Source organism: Cricetulus griseus, chromosome 3, assembly GCF_003668045.3.
Source record: "Cricetulus griseus strain 17A/GY chromosome 3, alternate assembly CriGri-PICRH-1.0, whole genome shotgun sequence".
Classification (NCBI taxonomy): Eukaryota; Metazoa; Chordata; class Mammalia; order Rodentia; family Cricetidae; genus Cricetulus; species Cricetulus griseus.
The window spans coordinates 260348464-260358907 of NC_048596.1; the positions used below are offsets into that span (position 1 = coordinate 260348464).

At 45.1% G+C, this 10444-nt stretch overlaps 1 long non-coding RNA gene across 4 annotated transcripts in view; it reads left to right on the top strand.

Moving 5' to 3' along the window:
- Positions 1-9302, top strand: part of LOC103163096 — a 43621-nt gene extending 34319 nt beyond the window's left edge. For all 4 annotated transcript variants that reach the window (XR_003484352.2, XR_003484349.2, XR_003484350.2 and 1 more), the window contains 3 exons: positions 1236-1271; positions 3122-3256; positions 6657-9302. This is a non-coding gene — a long non-coding RNA (uncharacterized LOC103163096). The remainder of the gene's footprint in view (positions 1-1235; positions 1272-3121; positions 3257-6656) is intronic.
- The last annotated feature ends 1142 nt before the right edge of the window (positions 9303-10444 follow it).

Below are 10444 nucleotides of genomic sequence, written 5' to 3' on the forward strand. Positions count from 1 at the left end.
ACTCTTGTGCCTCCCTCCCCCCCCAAAAAAAAAACTAAACAAAAACCACCAGCTCCAATTTGTGTTACACATACTCCTTGGAGCGTGGTCATATTTCTCTGTCTTTCCCTCTGGGATATGTATTTAATACAGAAAGGAAGGGGATCTCACTTGGATTCTTGACATTTTTTTAAATGTCGCTAAGAAGCCAGCCATTCACATATATAATCCAAGGACTAGAGAGGCTGAGGCAAGAGTTCCAGGCAGCCTGGTTGCATAGTGAGCATCAGGCTAAGCTACACTTTCAGGCTCTGTCTCAGAACAACAGTTGCTAAGAAAAGAAAGATAAGGAAGAAGGAGAGGAGGGAAAGGAGAGTAAGCAGGGATGAGGAGCCAGCAAGCAAGAGGAAAGGAATGCTCATTTGGGTACAGGATCATCTTCATTAATCCATCAAAATGAAATCTCCAAATGAGGAGAACCACCTGCTCGGTTCCAGCTTCACAAAACCAGCTGGTGAGAGCCTACAGCATTCCTGTCCTGGCTTAGCTTTCTGGAAAGGAGATGGTGTGATCGCCAGATCCAGATTCCCATCTAACAGGTGCATTCTTTGAATTGATTCAGGCAATCTACTGCTGGAAGCACCTGCCCTGCCGAACAGATAGCCTAATGGACTTGCCCAGGCCTCCCTGGAGCATTTAAGAATGTGAACTCCTGGAGGTCAGAGGCCCATCCCATCATTACCTACCAAATAAACTTCAAATGTAGATGGGGTAAGCCCTCTCTCTTTATGAGACCCTGTGCACAACTGGTGGCTAACAGGATTGCCCTTAAAGCCACATTCATGGAAGCATTAAAGCGTGTCACCCAGAAAAAAAGGAGAGCTGAGAATATAGCTCAGTGTGAGAATGCACGCTTCACAGGTGCCAGGTCTGAGTTGATCCCCAGCTTGAAAAACTAAAATTGAAAAGAAGGGATATCTGGGTATTCATGTAACCTAGCTCCTGGGTCAAAGCTTTTACTGTGTCATCCCCGTAAGTGCTTCTGAAGTCTACCAAAACAGTCTTCCTTTCCTGCTTTGCCATCCAAACATCTCTGTCTTACCTGTTCACCTACGCCATAGACAGGCTTCCCAGCTGATGGTTTCCTACAGAAAACATAGGTCCTTCCAGTTTAAAACTAGTTTACCCCTCTAGCTTGGTCCCTCAATGCTGCTGTACTGAGAAACTTATAATAGAAATATGTTTTTCTTGTTTAGGTTTCTATTGCCGTGATGAAACACCATGACCAAAAAGTAAGTTGGGGAGGAAAGGGTTCATTTGACTTATACTTCCACATTGCTGTTCATTACTAAAGGAAGTCAGGACAGGAACTCAAACAGGGCAGGATCCTGGAGGCAGAAGCTGATGCAGAGGCCATGGAGGGGTGCTGCTTACTGGCTTGCTCCTTATGGCTTGCTCAGCCTTCTTTCCTACAGAACCCATGACCACCAACCCAGAGATGACAACACCCACAATGGGCTGGGCCCTCCCCCATTCATCACTAGTTGAGAAAATGCCTTACACTGAATCTCATGGAGGCATTTCCTCAACTGAGGTTCCTTCCTTTCTGATGACTCTAGCTTGTGTTAAGTTGACACACAAAACCAGTACCGTGTTACCTTTTTAAAAATGCTTTAGACAGTCAAAGATCAAGTGGGTGGCAGATTTGATGTCTGGTGAGCTCCTGCATCCTAACACAGCAGCAGGTTCCATAGTCCCTTCAATAAAGGTGCAGATCTCATACATTCTGGAACTCTCAGGATGCTATTACCACCCAAAGCCACACACTTACCACAGTATTCAGACTGTTTCAATGAAAAGACTTGAGAGGAGAGTGGCACATATTCAGACCATAATTCTATCTTTTGAAGCTCCTCTCTTTCTCTATCCCAGATTAAAAGGCTGTCCATGATGAAGGCAAGGTTCTGTGAATCTTTATAGTTCCTATTTTATTTTCATAGTTATTAAAAATTGATGGATGTCCCCCAGGACTTAACCCCTTCTACTCAGGCTTCGGTTGGTCACCTGCCTCCTACAGCATGCATGGTTTGGTTTGTTGTGGTGCTAGTTCACTTTAGCACTTCTTGAGATAGGATATCATACAGGCCAAGCCAGCCCCTACATTCTCACTGTATCCCAGGGTGACCTTGATCTCCTGATCATCCTTCTTTTCGCTCCTAAGTAGAAGTCACAGGCATGTCCCACCAGGTCCAGTTTATGCAATGCTGAGGATCACACTGAGTTTTATTCATGCTAGGCAAGCACTCTACCAACTGGATTTCATTCCCAGTTCTCAAGGACCACATATACAATAAACTCTAAGTCTTCAGGTTGGCCCATATATCAAAATAAAATAGAAATTGAAGGGTGCTGTTGCGGTGATGGCTAATGTCCTTGCTATTGATACACATTTCACTTAGAGTAGCTGGGCATCCTGCTCCATGCCTATAATCCCAGCATTTGGGAGGTAGAGGAAGGAGGATGAGTGTTGAACACCAGCCTGCTACATAGGGAGTTCAAGGCCAACCTTCAGTACATACCATACCTTATGTTAAGGAAATATTTTCACTTAAACTTAATATAGACAAACACTTAAAACTTTCCAAAGACAGCTATTAAGAACACTTTCTGCTCTTGCAAGGAACCCAAGTTCAGTTCCCAGCACCCACATGTCAGCTCATAACTGTCTGTAACTCAAGTTTCAGGGGATCCAATGTCCCCTTCTGACTTCCACCGGTACCAGCACACACATGGAAAAAACACTTTTGTGGAGTAAAAACATCCATACACTAGAAATTAGAATAAACCTTTCCAAAGGTTTATAGCTAACTACTTAAGACTAATGCTGATTAAATGAAAAATCATACTTTAGAAATTAAAACTTAAATAGCCAGGCATTGGTGACGCACGCCTTTAATCCCAGCACTCGGGAGGCAGAGGCAGGCGGATCTCTGTGAGTTCGAGGTCAGCCTGGTCTCCAGAGTGAGTGCCAGGATAGGCTCCAAAGCTACACAGAGAAACCCCGTCTCGAAAAAAAACAAAATAAAACAAAAAAAAGAAAAGAAAAGAAAAGAAAGAAATTAACTTCCATTTGTCTCCAAAGGGACAAATGGAAAACGGAAAATAGAAGCAAAGGGCCTGGGAGTGTGACTCAGACTGGCCTGACATACACAAGGCTGAGTGAAAGGAGCAACGCAGAGAAAGAGACAAATCCAGAGCGCCTGGTGGAATGCCGGAAGTGAGAGCTCACAGAAGTGGGGTCGAGGGTGTTGGGCTGGGAGTGGGCAAACGTGGACGTGTTTGTCAGAAGATCCAGTTTCCATGATAAATTAGGTGTAAGTTAGCATATGAGCCTAGTACTGGTAAGGGTGAAGCAAGAGAACTGCCATGCGAGTAAAGCCAAGCTCAGCTACCGAGTGAGACCCTTCTGCAACCCCTTCCCCCACCTCCCCCCGAAATAGTACTAAGCTCTGGGGACTCTCATACACAGCCTGGTAAGTATAGCCCATAATACTATATAATATACTTTGAACTTGCTAAAATGTGCTAAAACTAACACAGTACACACACAATACAAGCAACTAGGTAATGCAATAAATATGCTAATTCCACTGTTACGAAATTGTCTACAGTTTTATCCTGGCACTCAGAAGGTTGAGGCAGGAAGATTGCCATGAGTTGGAGGCCCACCAAGGCCCACCAAAATAAAATAAAACAAGAAGTATTCAATCGTATTTGTCAGGGATACATCAGTAAAGCTGTAAAGAAATGGAATATCCACCAAAGAGATTGGAAAAAGCCAGTTTTGATGGTGCTTTCCTTTCATCCCAGCATTTAGGAGGCAGAAGCAGACAGATTTCTGTGAGTCCAAAGCCAACCCAGACTATAGGGAGAGTTCCAGGCCAGTCAGGCAACAAAAAAAAGGGAGGGAGGGGTTTGGAAAGAGTAAAATTATCATAACAGAGAATAGGAGCAGGGGATCAATTATTATACCTTTTCCACATGTATTATTTGTCTAGCCTAACTGCTGATGACTTCTGATGACCTTTCTTCTCTAGTCCTATTTTGTTTTGTTTAAATTACAGAGTTTGTGTAGTAGAAAAATAAATACAGCCAAATCATGCCTGATTTTAAATACACCTATTTTCCCCACCTTGATTGTATTGCTGGGGAGCAAACCAAGACATTTGCATGTTCTAAGGAAGCACCCTGCCAATGAGCTACACCCCAGGCTCATCTGTTTTTGTTGTTGTTTTGTTTTGAGTAACTGGTAGGTGGTGATGACCTTGAACTTCTGATCCTCTGCCTCTCATGGGCTAGGATTTCAGGTCTGTGCCACCCCACCCACCTCCCACACATATTTTTATTATAAATAAATAAAAGGAATCTGTCAAGAGAAGAGTTGAAAGAAGAGGGAGTTGGCGGAGCTGGGAATGAGGAGAAGTGACATTGTGGGAAAGGACCAGAAACTCAGCTTGCCTAGAATGTGGGGCACTTGTTTCTGAGAGCTCCAAAGCTACATGGGTATGTCAAAGTCAGTCAGGGAGGGAGAAATGTATCAGCATTAAATGCCATTTTAACTCCTGGGTGTGGCCCGGCGTACCTAGATGCCCAGCACTTGAGGAGGCTGAGGCAGGAGGATGGATAGTTTGAGATCAATATGGGCTACATATTGAGAGTTTGGGGGAAAAACGACAAACACAAACATTTAATTTTTGAAAAAAAAAATTTAAGGAGCCCTGACTGTGAAGGCCGCAAGAGGACCCTTTCGGATCTCACTGGCAACACTGTATGTGAGTTAATTACATCAGCAGCATCTAAGAGAGACTTGTCTTAGGCCATTCGAGTGCTTATATGAAATGCCATAGACTAGACGACTTCTAAACACAGAAATTTGCCTGCCTCTGTCTGAAGCAGAACAGTTCATAGAGAAGAGCCAACAAGTTTACTATCTGGGAAGACCTGTGGCCTGCTTCACAGAGTGTGCCTTACTGCTTAGCCCTTGCCTAGAATCAAGAAGAAACTCTGGGGCTGGAGAAATGACTCAGTTGTTAAGAGAACTGGCTGCTCTTCTACAGATACTGACTTCAATTCCCAGCAACCACATGGTGGCTCACAACCATCTTTCTATAATGGCATCTGATGACTTCTCCTGCCCTACAGATATACCAGAAAACAGGGCAGCACTCATTATACATAAATAAATAAATAAACCAAGAAGAAGAAGAAGAAGAAGAAGAAGAAGAAGAAGAAGAAGAAGAAGAAGAAGAAGAAACAACTCTGTCCCCTCACTAGACACTAACACCTTAGAAGAAACCTCAAGATCTCAGCTGACCTGAACAAAGGGGAACTCAGGGACCCCAGACTGATGGCTGAGAGGCCAGCATGGGACTGATCTAGACCAGCTGCACATGGGTGTCAGTGAGGAGGCCTTGGCAATCTATGGGGCCTTGGGTAGTAGACCAGTCTTTATCCCTGGCACACAAATGGACTTTTGGAGCCCATTCCACATGGAGGGATGCTCTCTCAGTCTGGACACATGGGGGAGGGTCTAGGCCCTGCCTGGGATGTTCTGACAGACTTTAGAGGTCCCCCATGGAGGGCCTCACCCTCCCTGGGGAGCAGAGGGGGGATGGGATGGGGTGGGGCTTTTGGTGGGGGGGAGGGGAAGGAGAGGGAGCTCGGATTGACATGTGAAGCAAGCTCATTACTAACTAAAAAAAAAAAAATTAAAAAAATAACTTAAAAAAAAAAGAAAGAAAAAGAAACCTCAAGATCCAACCACCTCCCAAGGCCCTACCTCCTGACACCATCATGTTGGGGTTAGGGTTTCAAAATATGAACTAGGGTGTGGGGGAACATTCAGACACGGCAAGGGAAAACATGTGGAAGGAAGTACCGGCTGAACTGGGGCAGTAATTCAGGTGAAAGGTGAAAAGATGTGAGGAGCATGGCAACTTTGGAAGGAGGAGGAACATAGGTCTGAGAATCCACCTAAAAGGACTCTGCACACCAGAGCTTATGCCCCAGTGAAACCCTTCTGTGACTCATGAGAGGCAAAGGCTGGGGGCGAAGAAGGATGACACAGAGGCTTCTGGCTAGAGACTGCACAGCCGGTGACAGCATTATTCATGGAGGAAGAGGGGGCAGGAGGACGGCCAGCTGGTTCAGAGAACACCATGAGCTTTGGTTGGGATACACAACGAGCTGGAGGACTGTCACAATTGCTAGTGCTGTCTAAATGGATGAAATCATCCAAGGAGAGTGGGCAGAGGTGAGAGAGAGAGAGAGAGAGAGAGAGAGAGAGGAGAGAGAATTACTCTGTATAGAAACCTGCAGTGTGGAAAGAAGCAGGATGATCCAATGGTACCTTCAGAGAGCATGATTTTATGTTTAACAGGAAATGGGTGTGTTCGTTGGCTAAGAGAAACAAGCCAACAGAGGCGCAGCAATAGATCGTTTAGGAACAATAGAATGTTCAGGAAAGAGTGTTGGGACAGGATGGAAGTGGCAGGCTAAGCTATTTCCATCAGAGGAAAGGCAGAAAGTGACTGAGGAGTAGTAGCCTGGCTAATCCAGAAGGAAGATTGGGGATACTTCTTTATCATCCTAAAAGTCTCCATGTCCTCTGTCAACAGGAAGGGGGAGTAAGCTGTGAGAAGGGTCAAGTGCGGAGTAATGGAAGCTGGAGTCTGGAAGAGGAGACTGGAGCATGCGAAAGGCAGACGTGAGGAATGCGGACAGAGACCAGCTCACTTGAGCGTTTCCTCTGCAGCATGAGCTGGTCTGCAAGAGCTGCACCCAAGAAAGGGTGGAAGCCTCTGAGAGCCAGGAAGTGTTCTAGGTGCTGTATTGCTTCATCACTAATAATCTCAGCTACTTGGAAAGAGTCCAGAGGATGGTGACAGGGAGAGTGGTGATGGATGGTGACCCCGCCTATTTGCCATCTCCCGGCTCCTTCCTCCTTCGCTGCTCTAACAGGGATGGTGACCAAAGCTGGAACTTGTAGTGGTTGGAGGGGAGGGAGAGCAGCCTTTTTTCACACATTCCTGCAATCCCATGTCGCCTTTCCTCCTCTGTTTGGCTGCCACACCCAGTTCCCATCAATTCAGGGATGTGATTATCAGGAGAAATGGCCAAAAGTGCCTCACCAACTATTACAGAAAGAATGACTCAGGACCTCCTGACGTTGTTGTTTGGAACCTTCCGTGGTGATAGTTAACAGTATCCCAGATCCTGGACCAGATATTCTGCACATTTTTCACAGCATCATGTATGACAAGCAGTTCAGCTTGCATGGGGAATAGATACTGCTACAATGCAGCCTGTTTGACAAGTGAGAAAACAGCATGGCGTTGTGCCTCTTCTTATCCATATTTTGCCTTCCAATAAGACACCTTACTATATTGAAAACCCCAGACCTCCTTCTGGAAAAGGCCTTAGACATGGTGGATTCTAGCCTCTCACATGAAGCAGGTATCATTCTGTGGCTTGAACAGTCTTGGACTCAACAGGTAGCCTGCTCCATTGTGCATCGCTCTAACTGAATCAAACCCTGAGGCTTGTTTCCCAGGCAGCCCAGAGAAAACATAGCCATGAAGGTGGAAAGGCTCCCAGTTCTCCCAGCATATGCAAGTCCTCACTGGGATGAGCAAGAGAAGGACCATTTCCTAACCTGACCAGGAAGAAAGACAACACCACGCTCCAGTGGGGTCCTGGAAAAGGTGGCTCTTAGGCTCTGACTCCGAGAAACCATAGACGGTTTGTCAGCCTTAAATCACCCAGAGGGAGGACACTGGCATGTTGCGCCCTGGGGATACCGTTAGGTCAAGTCCAAAACTGTTCAGCAAACATTTGTTTAGATCCAAAAATGGATATCAAAATGCCGAAGCCCATCTCTGCAGGTGGTGACTCACAAATCAGTTTGAAAGCACAAGGTACCCCTGGAAATGGCTTCCTTGTCCAATCTTAACGAGCCTAGCTGGCTACATTTCTGGTTTCCCTTCAGGCTGGTGGACAGACCCACCAAGGCCTTATCAGCTAGCTACAACACCTGGAGGGGGCTCAGTGGTCTTTTCCCACTCCCATGCCCACCATCTGGGCTGTGTCCCCTGAAGAGGGATGGGACATTTGCTCAGAGAGACATGGGCAGCGCATTTCTATTGAAAAAGGCCTGTAAGGTAACCAGGGACATTGCTGGCCAGGAGATAGCTGCCTGGAAGTAACAACCAACCTCTTGAGAACCTGCTTATCCAGGTGACAGCCACCAGCACTGTTGCTCTGCCCTCCTGGGCATGTGTATGGAGAGCAGGCAAGCAGAGACAGGAACTTTCCTGAGAACTCAGGAAACTATAAATAAAAAAGAAAATAGGAACCAAACCTTTTCACACTAAAGGGAGTCCGCATATGGAAGAAGTTACTGGAACAAAAAGTCAGCAAGGGACATAAATGAGTTCACCATACATCTTGCTCAGTCGGCTAGAACAAGGCCCAGAGGGACGCAGAATAAGAAAGGAGAGAATAGGCCACGATCTCCCTTTCTTTATCAGTTATACATTCATTGGTTCCACAAAAATGTCAGAGAAACTAGGCACTTGAAATGTGAGATAGAAGGATCATGGGTTCAAGGCTAGCTTGGGCTACACAGTGGAATCTTGTCTTTAAAAACAATAATACGAGGGCTGGAGAGATGGCTCAGAGAGTAAGAGCCTCCTCGGCTGCTCTTCAAGGGGAGTCGGAGTCAATTCCCAGAACACACATGGAGGCTCACATCATAACCACCTCTAATTCCAATCCCAGGGATACATATGATGTCCTTGTGTGGCCTCCTTGAGCACTGCATGGCTGTGTGCCACAGCCATGCATTTGGGTGAACACTCATGCATATAAAATAAAAATAAATACCCCCCCAAAGATTTAGAAATGTGATTTAAAAGTAAAAACAATGGTATAAGGACTGAGAATTTAGCTCAGTGGGTAAGAACACTTGTGCAACCGTGAGGACCTGAGTTTAGACCCCCCCTCCCACAGCACCCACGTAAAAATCTGAGTGTGACTGTATACTCTGTAACCCCAGCAGTGTGGGGAGAGCAGACAGGAGGGATGCTGCCATTTTATGGCCACCAGCCTAGCTGGATAAACAAAAGTTCAGTGAGAAGCTATATCTCCAGGGATTAAGATGGGGAGCAATAGATAAGGATATCCAATGTTCTCTTGGCTCTGTACACACAGGTACACACACACACACACACACACACACACACACACACACACACACTGATGACTACCTACTAGACAGCCATTGTGCCAGATTCCAAGGAACAAGGATGAAATAAAGCCTGGTCCCTGTTCTTAAATTTCCCACTGAGTAGTGTTGTCATTGCCTAGGGCTTTTTCAGTTTTAGGGTTCTATTATAAGTCTCTCAGGAGGCACTGGTGAGATGGCTCAGAAGTTAAGGGCATTGTCTGCCCTTGCAGCGGACCCAGATGCAATTCCCAGCAGCCACATAGTGGCTTACAACGGGCTGTTAACTCCAGACCTAGAGGATCTGACATCCTCTTCCGGCCTCTGTGGGCATGGCATGGATATAATGCATACACATACATACATGTAGGTGGAATAGCCATATACAAAAAAGTGAGTCTTTTTTGTAAGCAATAGCCTGGCTTTTAAAAGCAAGACACACCCACCTATAGTTCAGGGCACTGTTTTTACAGGGTTCAAAAGTATTTGATCACTGGCTAATTGGAAATTTAAGCAAGAGGGCAATAACCATGAAGCCTAGCATTTTGTGGGGGTAGCCTGTACTTTCCTGTAATTTGGAGAATGTTTATGTATGAAGGAAAATAAGACAATTGACTATCCCAGACATTTTTACTTTCAGCTTATTAAATAAAAAGAAAACATTTTTTAAAATTGTATATAGTCTGTGTGTGTGTGAGAGAGAGAGAGAGAGAGAGAGAGAGAGAGAGAGAGAGAGTGTGTCATAGCCCTTGTGTGAAAATCAGAGGCCAACATTTAAAAATCTATTCTCTCCTTCTACTGTGTGTGGAAATCAGGTATGGAAATCAGGCTTTCAGAATTGGCAGCAAGTGCCTTTACCAGCTGAACCACCTTGCTGAACAACAAAAAAAAAGTCAACTATTAAGAAAAAAACAAAACTAAAAACACTTCAAATCACAAAAAAAGTTATCATCATAGTTAAATTTACTGTATACATTTAAATTACATTTTGAGCTACCATTATAATATTGCATATTTTTAAAAGATTTTCCATTAACTCAGGGTTTTGTTTTGTTTTAACACGCCATGTAGGAATATGGAGGCTGAAACCTCATATCTGGAGCAAGAAGTCATCCACTACAACCCCAGAATTTCCTAAAGTTAGCAAATCTGCCAACATTGGTGGTTTTGGGCCATTTCCCA